Source organism: Zonotrichia albicollis, chromosome 1 (genome assembly GCF_047830755.1).
Source record: "Zonotrichia albicollis isolate bZonAlb1 chromosome 1, bZonAlb1.hap1, whole genome shotgun sequence".
NCBI lineage: Eukaryota > Metazoa > Chordata > Aves > Passeriformes > Passerellidae > Zonotrichia > Zonotrichia albicollis.
Genome location: NC_133819.1, coordinates 7117896 through 7131451, shown reverse-complemented (window position 1 = coordinate 7131451; position 13556 = coordinate 7117896).

Sequence of the window (13556 nt, the reverse complement as noted above, 5' to 3'; positions counted from 1 at the left end):
GGAGAGTTTTCTTGATTCTTTAGCTGTGAGAGGAGACCTGAATGAGACAAATCCCTTTTTGACTTGGTGCTAGTAGAGAAATATTTCCTTCATCACCATTCTAAGAGCACTTGGCCGTTTTCCATCCTTCTTTCCATGGGCTTCACTCTGAAAACTTATCCATCACCTTCCCATCTTGATGAATTCCCCTTTAGCTGTCCAATCTCAGTGCTGTGTCTATCCCATCTCAAATGCTATTAGAAAGTCTATAAATAGTCACCTCCACAAAACCTCTGGAGAGATGCAGCAACACCGGGTTTATTTCACAGGAAGAAGAGCTGTGGGGTTGTTTTCTCCACGTGAAAGAATCAGGACTTTGAGAACTCAAACCAATCTGGATATTCTAACCATAATCTCAACTGTAACTAGGAAATAGATCTTACAATTCTGTCACCAGAACTCATCTTAACATCTGTGGTTGTATTACGTAGTTTCATGAAAAGAGGGGGGAAAATATTAAACCAGAAGTCTTTTCACACATATGAATATATTGTTTGATTTTGAGACTACAGAAGTGGTTCATTTCAGCAGTGCCAAAATGTTTAGCAGAGATAAGGAAATAATATATCAATTTATGTGATGCCTTTGCAATGCTGTAAAAATACATATTGGTATGGGATGGAGCAGTCTAAACAAAATGAGTCTGGATAATAGAGTCAGAAGAAAGTAATTTTTCCTATCAAAATAAAATGAGAAAAAAATCATTTGGATTTTTCTCTCATCCTATTTTGTGAAAACTGGCACATTCTTACATGCATTTCTATTTAAATAACTGGGGTTGTTTTGTTTTGGTTTGGTTTTTTTTGTGGAAACCTGTTGGATCCAAACTTTTTCATAAGCGCTTCTAATGATTCTCTCTTATCTTATGGATCAAATATAGCGAAGTCATCTTTTACTAACTGTATCCCACTTGTGAAAAATAAGGACTGGAGCATGTGAAAAGAATCAGAGAAATGTGAGAAAACCAAAAGCAATATGTTCCCTTGGATTATTCTGCTGAGAAAACTGATTCCTTAGTGCTGGAAAAGCCACAGCTTCTATTTGCCTATAGTAAAGCTTTTCAAGAACTGGATAATTACCTAAAGTGGTCAGCTATTGAATTTTTTTCTTCCCCATTGGTATGAGAAGTAAGCATGTGCTTTTTGCTGGGCAGAACAGTAATCAATAGGTAATGGAGAAGTAATTTGTCTGATGACATCAACTGGATGCCAGTCCTTCAGCACCTCTACTAATAAATGTCATGTATCCATGCCAGAAGACTTGAGATCACATTGAGCTTTGAAGTCACAGTATTGACTATGAAATATTTTTAAATAATGTCTCAATTTATATGGCCAGTTTCCGCATGAGATTCTAGATTAGATGTGCCTCTCATTTCCATTAGCTGGAGTTCTGAGTAACTCCACTGGCTTACTCCAATATGAAATTAATGTTGCTGAAGGCAAGAATTTCGTTCATTGCATAAATATCGGAGGCAAGTTTAATACTTTGCAAATCTCTAGCAGGACTCAGGGTGAATGAGCATCTCTCTGCTGAAACCAAATATCTCACCCTGCAGATCTACACATCTAGGTCAATTCCCCAGAATGGATTGATCCAGGGATGGTTTTCATTTCCCTAAAGTAGATAATCCACTTTTTAAATGCAATTTAGGGTTTCAGTTTTCAGCTTGTATTCTCTTGTATCCAAGCACATCTTCAGAGAGAAGAGATTTCCCAAGACACTGCAAAGGGGTGCAGTGTCATTGCAGCCATACTAGGACTAACAGCCTTAAAAACAGAGATCTTTCCCTACCTGGGGAACTAAAGAATCCTGTGATCCTTTTCTTTCCTCCTCATTCCATCACTCCTCACCCCAGATCTTGGAGGCAAATTTGCCGATGTGATTCTGGTTTGCAGGAACAGTTGCAGTAGCTGTGAACCATCTGCTTTCTCTCTTTTCCTGTGGAACAGACTGAACTTCACCTCATGCCACTTGTATCTTCACTCCAGCCCTATGTGCCCATTTTTTCCTGTTTCTCCCTCTGTTTTATCCCACACTCACTGTTCTAACCCTTTCCCTTTACTGAGATTTCTTCTAAAGCCTCTCGTGTCTCATTAAGTCTTTGGGCTGTTCCTACACACTGTGATCACACACATGATTATGCTGTTTATTAGTGATACTAATTCAGTCTAGTCTTTGAATTCAGGGATGCAAACTGGGTCTTTTACTAGCAGTCAGGGATCTGCAGTTGCAAACAAATGGATTAATAAACCATTGCCTTTGGCATCTTTGGGACAAGCCTGTGATGCTGACAATAAATTCTTGTCCAGTGACATCTATGCAGTTGTGTGGTCTGAGAGAACTCAAAATGCATTGGTGTAGGTTTAAAAAAGCCCCTCACAAGGAGCTAAAACTCCTCTCTGGGTCCAGTGGGGTCAAGTTTAGGGCTGAAAATTCAAAATGGAGAGATTTGGTTGCATCAAAGTGTGTGTGACAGCACCCATTAACAGTCTGTTACACTCCAAAATCTGATGCAATTCAAAGTGAAGTGAGCAGATGTAGCACAACATGCTCCCAGCACACTCCCAGAGTCTCACAGGAGCTCTGCCTCTATTCATTTTGATTTGAAAAGCTATTAACTAATACAAATTAAGGAAAACAAGAGATAACTGTTAAATCTGGCTGTAAAAAGAACATTATAACACAACAGCCTCAGTGTCAAGTTTCTACAAGAATTTCCTTAGATAGTACTGGGTCCAACAGGATCTGTACACACACAGTAAATTATTTTTAGCATATGTGCAAATATCATATTATTTTCTGAGAGACTGCCCACATTTCCAAAATACACTTGCATCACTGTTTATAGGGGAAATATTGTGTATTAGCACCAGAAATTGTGAGATAAAGTAACCTGAGTGTCAGCTGGCTAAACACCTACACTAATATGTTTGTTCTTTCAGTTAAGTGAAGTTCCCTGCAGTCAGTAAAAGACAGGCACTGGGTATTTTTGAAAATCAGGCTGCTTTTATTTCAAAGGCATCTCTGGCACCCTCAACCCACTGGATAAAATCCCATTTTCAGAGTCCCATGAGAAATGGAAAAAGGACTGAGACTGTTGGCACTTCCTAAGTCCCTGGCCCAGCCTGCAAGTGACACTGCTGTCATTCCCTTCTGCTTGTCTCCTTTAACAGGGAGAGGAATATTTTATTTTTCTTTTAACCACCAAATTGAATGAAGAAAGGAGTTTCAGTGGGAATGAAGTGTGCAGCCTTATGCAAGTGAAACTTCCAGTAGATTGATATCTAGTTTCCAGAACAGGATTGTTGTTAATTTGGGGGTTTACTTTCAGGTTGGAGATTTTTTTTTGTTTCTGCTGAAAAAAATTGAAAGATTTTAGAAATAGTGGAGTTTTGTTTTCCAGTTTCACAAATAAATACTTTCTAACATGCTGGAACATTTCATTTTAACAGCTTCCAAAATGAAACTCTTGGGTTTGTCACTTTGAAGCCTCATTTTCCGTTCAGAAGAAGAGGAAAAACAGGAGGCTTTTACAGCCCACCCAAATGAAACCAAACACTTCAAAACAAGTGTTTTGATTACAGTGTAAATAGATGCTCACAAAAACAGACTCCATCACAACCAAAGAAAGGGCTGGAGAAAGAGTTCTGCCAAGCCTGACAGCCTTCACTATGTGTTAGGGGATGGCCAGGAGGACAATGGAGCCATGAGAGTGCACCTGAAGATGGTCCATCTTCTATTTCTATTTTTCTTGCCTATCTCCACTTTTTGCTCTGTTAAATCTCTGCCTGTGCCCATGATCTTACATGCCTTGTAAGAAGATCAACAGTAAGATTCAACACAGCCTTGTTCTGCAGCATTGGGAGCTGCTGTCCTCTCCTGGACACAAGAGTAGACAGCCTGATGGAAAACTCTAGGTCCTCTGCCCAAATATTACACTTTTTCAGCCCTAAATTCACAATGCAAATATAGTTACTGTTGTGACTGGAAAAACAGTCATAGTTTACTGTTTTGAGTTCTGGCTGCACATCAAGGTAAGGAGAGAAGGGTCACTGGTTGCTATTTGCTGGAATTTTCACTCTGGTGTGTGGGTCTTACTCCTTGCTTTGTACAGAATAAATAAAAAGGCAATTGATGAGAGCTTAGTTAGTTGGAAAGAAAATTACTTCCTTCAGCTGAAATTCCTGGCAGAATCTGTACTTGGACAGAGAAGGTTTCCAGTGTGAAAGCACAGGAGCTGCCCAAGCCTAATGAGAATGAGTTCATACTTGAGGTGCTGTGTACAGCTTTGACACCTGCCTAACATTTTTAGAGGACCACAAGGATGCAAAAAGCATTTCTCAAAAACTCATTTTACCATCTTTATTTGCCTTAAAATTATGACAAATCATTTCAGTGCCTGGTGGAAGCTAAAAAAATTGTGACTACGCATATTTGCAAAGAATTGTGCCAAGACTATCTTGGCAAATTTTGCAATCTGTAACCTGGCTCTTCAGATGACAATTGTCAAGTGCTAGTTGTGTAATTTGTTGTGTGCCATTGCTGCAGGAACTGGCATGAGTCACCATGTGCTAACCCAGAGGAAATTACTTCTTGCTATTAAAAAAACCCAAACAAAACAAAACTATAAACAGCAACAACAACAAAAATAGTAAAAAGAACCCACCAAAAACCACAAAGAAAACCGAACAAACAAAAAAACCAAAACAAAAAAAACACCTTGAAGGTGCATTTATCTGTGTCTCTTTAACATAGATCTGCAAACTAGTAACTAAATTTAGTTTTCATCACATCTTTTGCCTCAAAAGACCAAGAAATACTTGCATTTCCTTGCTAGGTGTGCTCATGGATAAAATTTAAGGTAAGGAAGACACTGTGGTTTTGACAGGTGCTGATCCCACTTGGCCACAGATTATCCTGGCACACCAGCACTTTTCCAAACAGTGCTCTTTGTGGTCACCAGAGCTAAGAGTCATGGAACTGATTTTCCGAGGAAATGGCAAAATGGATTGAGTAATTTGTGAAGTATTTGGAGTGTGACTGTTGGTTTTATTGTCTCAAAATGATTCAGGTTATAATGTGTTGGCAGTGAAATATGAGAGCTGAAGAAACAAAGCACCCACGAGGAGGAGAACACACCTACCTATGGCAAATCTTCACAGAGTTTTTGCCTTCAATATCACTTGAGATGATGTTTGCTACATCAATTTATTACCCCACCCAGAAAGCATTTTTGGCAAGTTCTTCCTATGTTGTCATCATAATATTCCTGAAAGGGGGAAAATGTCACTAAATTTGAAGTGTTTAAAAAAGACACTTCATTACAATTATTCATGAAAAACAGACATCTAAGCAATTCATGTGTTTAATTGCAACTAATAAGAGATAAACCAGAAAAAATTAGCAATTAAGAGGGATTTTTCCCTCAACTCACTTTGGAAACAAATTCTGCAGCAGCAGCAGCTCTTGTGAGAGTAGAAATGATAAATGAGGAGCTGAGGACATCTTTTTTCTTTAGCTTTGTAGTTTGGGATGTTTGAAATATGAGAGACAAAGCAATATCCTCAGCACATTAGATGACAACATTTCCATTAGCTGAATGTGACTGAGGGGAGTGTGTGATGCTGCAATGACCACAGGAGAGGGAATAAACAAAAGCCTCATAATCCTGCAGTTAATCAGGTCTCCAGATATTTGGTTCCAGCTCTTTCACAAACTCTTTACACATGACCTTGGACAAAATGCCTGGGATGAAATTTTCCAACATTCAGATCCTCAAATCTGTGATTTTTTTCTCAAAAACAACCTCCAAAAATTAAAAAATTTGCATCAACAGAAATTAGAGAATGTAAGTTGCTAGACTTGCATAACTTGCAGAGTTGCACATTTATTCTCCTTGTTCCTACTACCACCTACAGCTCTGTCTCCTGTATTTTTCATATCTACTGGTGATGACCTCCCCTCATCACAGAAGGTGATTGAACAGAGACCTGCGGAATAATAGCAATAAAGCAGTAATAATAATAAGTATCCAAAAGAGGAATAATTTCAGAGAAAGGAAAAATTGAAGAAACAATCACACTAATGTAAGTGTTCTGTCATAAATTGATGAAATTGCAAAACAGCAGAGCAACACTGATGACTTGGAGGGAGTCTGATAAATGTGAACTTGATCTCTGAGACAAGGAGAAAAGGCCATGAAGAAAATCAGACTGCTAATTCTTATTGCTTTTGGAGCCCAAGGAGAAATAAAAGTGATGTATATTTTGTCAACTGCAATCAAGACACTTGGGGATTTTCTTGGGAGGTCATGATGGAACAGTATAAGAATAAAGCATAAAATCCATTCTAGCTGCATTCAGATTATCAACTCCTACTTCTCTAACCATTTCAGAGTGTGAAAAAAGAATAAAAAAATGCAAAACTCTCAAAATGGAAAGAAAAAAACTAATAAAAATCCCTCCAAAACTCATGAAAGTCTTCCAGGCTGTGTGGCTGAGCTCTGGATGTCCAGTAGCACAACAGACACAAATTGATTGCATAGGTCACCAGAAAATCTTGATCAAGGAAACAGGTCACACACAGAGCTGCCCTGAATGGTAACACTTATGCGGAAGAAGTTTTTGATCTTGATATTGAAGAAGACAGTGACAAAACTTCAAAGGAAGCAGGACTTCAGAGACAGCAGCACTGGAGCCAACATTACAAAAGACATCAAATTAATTTTTAATGAACTAATTTGGGATCAATCATCCAGTTGTCACCAGTGATACACCCTCTGCAACAGTGATTCAGATGTTCCACAACAGTTATGACTCCTAGAGAAAGCACAAATCCAGTGTGCTTTATAATGACCAATATAAAGTCCTTTATGCCACAGAGGAGCAACCACACAGTCTGCTGAAAACAACATAAAAATCAATTATTCTGTTCATAAACACAGTCATAGAAGCTACTGCCTTTTTGGAGGAACACACAACAATATCCTAATTGTGGGGGAAATGTCCTTTGATATATTTTAGAATGAAAGAAATAATGAGTTGCTGTAATATAACTCTGGTTAAGCAGGAGGTTCTCACATTTACATCATTGTAAAACTCCCACTGACTCATTGAAGGCAAAACAAAAGATAAAGAGCTCAAGTTTGAAACACTTATCACCCAGGATATCCTACCAGCACAGTGGGATGGAAGCTGTCTGTGGAGTCCAGAAGCACCTGAGAAGGACTCATCCCCCAGACCCTCTGGATCTGCAGTGATTTGTTGTGTGATCACCAATAAGTGGAGCTGACCACTCATTTTCAATTAACTTTATTCCTTCAATTACATTGTGAAGAAAGGAGGCTGGCAGATGAATCAACAGAGGAGGAGAATTCTTGCTAGGGAATACAAAAATTTATATTTTCTGGTGGGGACTTTGAAAATCAGGTACTTCCTCATTGATCAATATTTTGCAATATTGATGCTTCCAAAGAGCATGTTTATTTTCACAGAAATCATGACAAAAAAATCCTCTCCAAAATTTTTGAATCAGCTTTTTGCAGGACTTCTGAAATTTTAAAACACAAGCTTGTTTCATTCTGATGTTCGAGGAGATATTAAGGAATTAAAATGTCCATTAGTATAGAAATTCTGTTCTCCATATGGTTCTGGTTTAAACCTTTTCTGCTCGATCTTCCTCTGATCATTCAGCTGCAAATGGAAATGTGAACTCAGATATGGAAAGCTTTCTTCTTTCATTGTTTTCCAGGATAAAAAACAGCAGAAAAAGAAAATACAGGAAAATATTTTTCTTTGAAATAAGTTTATTTGATACATTCTCTTTAGAGGAAATATAAAATAAATATTATAAATAAATAATATAAATAACCTGTATTAAAGCCTTTGCACCCCTACCTGGCAACCATTCATGCAGCGCCTCAAAGGAAGGAGAATTTGATGTGAACATTCTGAAATGTTGCTTCAAAAGTCAAGCTCTGTTTCTTTTTAAGAGGGTACAAGACATAAAAACCCCAGGACACTATGGCTCCCCACAGTAAACCTGTGTAAATATTTCCACAAGGTAAAAATATGTAATTATCTGTGTCTGAGACAAATTTGGGTGTTAAGCTTAAGAAATCGCTGCCACAAGGGTGAGCTCATGCAGATACTTAATTTTGGCTGGTGCTGAGGAGCTCTGTCAATCTGATCTGCCAAAGTACATGAGCATTCTCATTAATTCAAACATGTCAGGAATTGCATTCCCCAGCTGAGGCTCAGGCTGAAGTGATTCTCAGAGCAGCACCAAGCGCAAGACTTGCATTTGGTTTCATGTTTTGGGTGGAAATTATTGTACTGGAAATTGGAAACTTCCAGGAATTATCAGAATTCTTGCGTGGAGGACATACCATGATCAAGGTTTACAAAATAATCCCTGTGTTACCTGAGCTGATAATTTCATGCCTTTCCTGCAGTGTCCATGTGTAACCAGTAGAAAATCTTGGTGTCTGCACCTCATCCACCTCCCCACCAGCTTCCTCTCTCTTCCCCTACACAGGACTCCTGTGATCTTCAAACCTACACTTCCATCTACCTCCTCCATCCCAAAGGGACTTCAGGGATTTTAGAACCTCACCCATCAGGACTTAAAGCAGCCACCTGTGATTAGAAGCCAGTGTGGGGAAGGAAATCCACCTGTATCCTGCCAGGCTCTGTGGCTTCCCTCTGAAACTCTGTTTTCTGTGTTGGTGTCAGAGGCAGATTCTAAGCAAGGTGGGTTTCATGTCTGTTTTCAGGTGACAAGGTTCCTATATTCCCTGAACTGCATGATTTGCCTTTTTTCCTTAGATCAGGGGACTTTTGGATATAGAAAATATCTTATGAGGTTTATAAAATGCTGTGTAAACTTTAGCTAGAAATTTATCTCACTGAGCAATAATGATAAAGAACAGAGTGTGAAATCTAAGCATTTAGAGAGAAGGGGTTTTATTTCAGAATCTCTACTTTCCTTGCAAATCCAAATGCTCCTGTAATGATGTGAAATAGGAAATGTTCCTTGACAGTGAGCCAAAACCTCCAGCTTTAAAGTCCTTTTTCAGATAAAACTTACTTCCTACATTTGGGTGACCTTTGATTGGGATGGTTATAATTATTATTTTTACAGAAACAAAATTTGTGCTAAGCACTTTCAGAGGAGCAAAGGCAGGAAAAATTATTTAACTAGAAAGAACCTTTGATCCATGGATAGGATTTGATACCCACATTTACATGATGGTGGATCATTTTTAAACCCGTGTTACATTTGAAATATGATTACTTGTGTTATGTTTGCATGGCAAGGTTTTGGTTGTGGAAGAGCCACAGGAGTGGCTTTAATTTTTATTTCTTATTATCCTACTCTCATCTGATTGGTAATAACGTAATACAAATAACTTTTTACAAATAATTACCTCTTTCTTCCCACCTCTGCCTTTCTCCTGGCCTCTACTTCACTACCCACAGGAACACAGGGGAACAGGGAATGGGGATTGTTCATCACCCTCTGTCTCTTCTGCTCCATCCTCCCTGTGGGCAAACTCTCACCTCTCTACCTGCTCCAGCATGGGATTCCTCCCATGGCAGTCATTCCTAAACTTCTCCAACATGGGTCTTTTCCATGGGCTGCAGTTCTTCACGAACTGACAGAGTTGGCATTGGCTCCATCACAGGGGGAGCTTCTGGCAGCGTCTCTCAGCAGCCACCCCTGTAGCTCCCCTGCTACCAAAACATTGTCATACAAACTTACCACATTACTCCTATCATAATTTCAATTTAGCATTTTTTTAATTACTATTTTTATTTTCTGGTGCTTTAAAGCTGGAAAGATATTTTAGGTGCTGTCCTTTCTTGCATGCTTGCTGCCCTGTTTGACAGATCCAGGGGGAAGCACTGACAGTACCCACAATCCCTGAGTCTCTGTGCATCCCCACTTCAGCCCATTTTGGTTCCAGTGCTGGCCCAGCCCTGCTGCTCTGAGCTCTGTGCCTCTGACCCTTCTCATTCCCCTCCTGCCAGGCTGCTCCCAGGAGAGGAGGGGAGGAACAGCCTAGGGCAGCCTCACTGTACAAAAACCATTTGAATCTTGGGAAACCCATGTCAAGGACCATTATCAGCCAAACCCATATCCAAGACCATTATCAGCCATGTCATTACAATTATCAACATTATTACCATGGGGTACAGCTGCAGCCAGAACAAAGTGATGAAGGGCAGTGTGCTGAGGTGTTCCATGAGCTCTAAAAGCTCTCCAGCATTTCTAACACAACCCCTGCAGAAGCAGCAGCTCCTCACTGGGACTCCTAAATTTCCAGTTCAGCCACAGGATAGTAGTGGATCATTATGAATGGGGCATCTGTGGGAATGCAGCTTCCCTCACATGCATGAGCTCCAGGTAAGGGAGCTATGAACAAAGCTTGATGGTCCTGCCCCTTGTGGCTCCTGGGCTTTAGAAATCTGTTCCTTGGGTTTTATTCAGACAGTTTTACACTCTTTTATGGAGTCACAACTCTTTATTATAGAAATATTCCTAAGGAAAGCTGATTCTAATAGCTCCCTCTCTGGTAGGAATTTTTTTTTTTTTCACCAAGTTTACAGCTCTTTAAATAAACACTGCCTCATACTTTTGCATCCCCTGTATCTCTCTTCTGTTAATTACACTGAACTTCTCTTGACCTCTTGCTCAGGCAGAGTGAAAATGAACAGGTTGCTTAACTAAGGATGACCTGCTTGTCACAGCAGTGCTAACAGCTCTGCAGGCACAGCACAGCCCTTGCTGCCTTCCCACCCTCCAGGGCTTTGTGGCACTTTTTTTGCAAGGGTATCTAGTGCTAGAACAAGGGGCAATGGCTTTAAACTGCAAGACAGGCTTAAATTTTAAGAAATTAGAGGTACTGGCACAGGTTGCCCCAAGAAGATGTGGATGCCCCTTCCCTGGAAATGTTCAGGGCCAGGTTGGATGGGGCTCTGAGCATCCTGATCCAGTGGGAGGGGTTCCTGCCCATTGCAGGGGGGGGAAGGAGATGATCTTTAAGGTCAATTCCAACCCAAACCATTTTAGGATGCTGTGGACTAAGAAGGACCTTATCACAAGTTTCATAGTAAATGCAGCTTTTGTGTCTTGCTCATTGCAGAGGGAAAGAACTAAAATTGTTTCAGCTTCAAATTTCAGGGACAAATTAAAGCATGAGAAGAGTTTCTTGTGGACTTAAGCCAGCCCAAGCCCAGGGTGCAAATGTGCACACTGGGTGATATCATTGTGAGACTTTAAGGAGCTTTGTATGAAGCTGGGAAGAGGTGATCTTTGTGTCATATCACAGTGAGATATCCGTCACTTAAACATGGATTTAAGTCAGTTCTTAATATGTGAAATATTTTGTTACTCTTCTAGAAATCAAAATCTTCCTACTGAAATCTACAGCAGAGATACTCTGCTTGTCTCTTTTCAACCTAACAAACTTCATCTTTTTTCATATTAATCTATTCTTGGAAACTAAGAATAGATTTAGATGGCCAAACCATTCAGAACATTTCAGTCAAAACCCTAATTTGGGAATGCCCTTGATAACAGAATGTGATTTTAACAGCAAGAAGTACTTGCAGAAGCCTAATTTTCATGAGTGCAGTCTTGAGGAACATTTACAAAACCCTGAGAGAAGCCAGTCCATTGCCACCAGGTGGGACATTGGCTCAGAGCTGCATATTCCTGCAGAAGGTGCTCCAGCACCTGCAGACAAATAAAGATTATTTACCTTGTCTTACACTGGTTCTCTGACCTTCTTCCTTTAGACAGCCATGCTAAGAATGAATGTGGCAGTTTTTGCAGAAGTAGAGAAAAAAAATGGCAATAAGGAGCACCAAAAATCCATAGTCAACCATGCCTTACCACAAGGAAAGTTAGAACAAGAAACAAAATTATCATAACTGTGCTGTCTTTCCAGTTCTGTTTGTGATTCAGGGCATGGATTTTGTCCTGATGCCCTCTTGTTCTTCGTTCCAGCTCACACATGATAAATATTGTACTCAACAGAAAGGTCACAGAGCTCAGTCCTTTGGAATTAGCCAAGGCCTCAGGGCTGGCCAGCTGGGAGATGTGGGAATTAGTGCTGTAGCTTTTTAATGAGAATTCCCCAAATCTGTCCAGAGAAAGACAGGAAATTTCCTTGGGTGCCCATCATTTCTCAGAAGTCAGGCCATTTGCATTTAGATGTTTAAAGGCAGGGTTAATAATCTTTGTTCCAGCCAGCTGGCTTTGAACCCTTTAGCCAGCAGGAACTTAAAGGAAGTGCTGGGCACACCTACACAACAGCAGTGTGTTATCAGCCCAGCCCTTGCCTTTTCCAAGACTATTCTTCATGTATGACACAGAAGTCAGGGAAAAGCTATCTCAGTACCAGGACACAGCCAAACTGATTTTAATGAAAAGGCAAAAATCAAAGAATGGATGAACATGTAAAGAAAATTAAATTTATGTTGTGGGATAAATGGGTTCTCCGAATGACTGGGATCCAGTGGCAAAATCTCCTAAGTGCTTTGCTCTGTCATGTCCAGAGGCTTCTCTCCCTCTTGACTGCACCCCCAAAGGCTGTTTGCCATTTCCATTACATAAGACAATTCTTGCTGGCCACCACTGCCTCTTTTGCCTGAGTAGAACACACTCAGGCTCCCTCCAAGAGCAGTGCAATGTGCAGCTCCTGCTAATTTGAAGGGCACCCCTCCTCCTCCTCCCCTGATGATCCAGGAATGCAGCGGTGAAGTGCCTTAATGGTAGCATCAAATAGCCTCATGCCATACATTTTTAATTTCTGAAATGGGCCTTGTTAGAGTTTCAGGGTTCAGAGAACTAGTGTGAAGTGTTGCTAAAATGGACAAAAACTTCTTACCTAAAAAAAATAATTGTCCAAGTCCTGCTGCTTCATCTCAGTCAACTACTGACAGATTCTCTGGTGATAACAGGGCTTTACTACCACAATATCTAAAGGCCTGATAATCATTAAGGATATTTTTGGCCTTTTATCACCCTAGAGATGCAGTAGTGAAAAATATAAATCAGTGATGGTTTAAGAAAATGTGCATGGACTGTGCAAGCTCTTGGCACAGGCTCTGAGATCATGCACAGTATCAAGAGGATTCTGAAGTGCCACGACACTGGAGGTCACCACACAGCCCTCATTGTCGGAAATGTTCATCCAACTTCAATTTCCAATCTGGGGCCTGAGTAGTTTGGTTCAATTCTCAGAGAAGTCAATGCCAAGCCTTGTTGCACCTTCTACTGACAAACTTTGCTTGTTTGCCCTCCCAGATCCTGTCTGCAGAGCAGCTGGGCTTGATCTCACCACAGCCAAATAGGAAATGTAATTAAAGGCTCCTACTGAGTAGCCAGCACTCCAGAGAACCTCCTGAAGGGACTTAAAGACCAAGTTGCAAAATGCCCCTTTCCCTCTTTCCTTTTCTGTTAATAGATATCCAGTCACTATTTCCAATCTGTCCTCCACTCAGAAG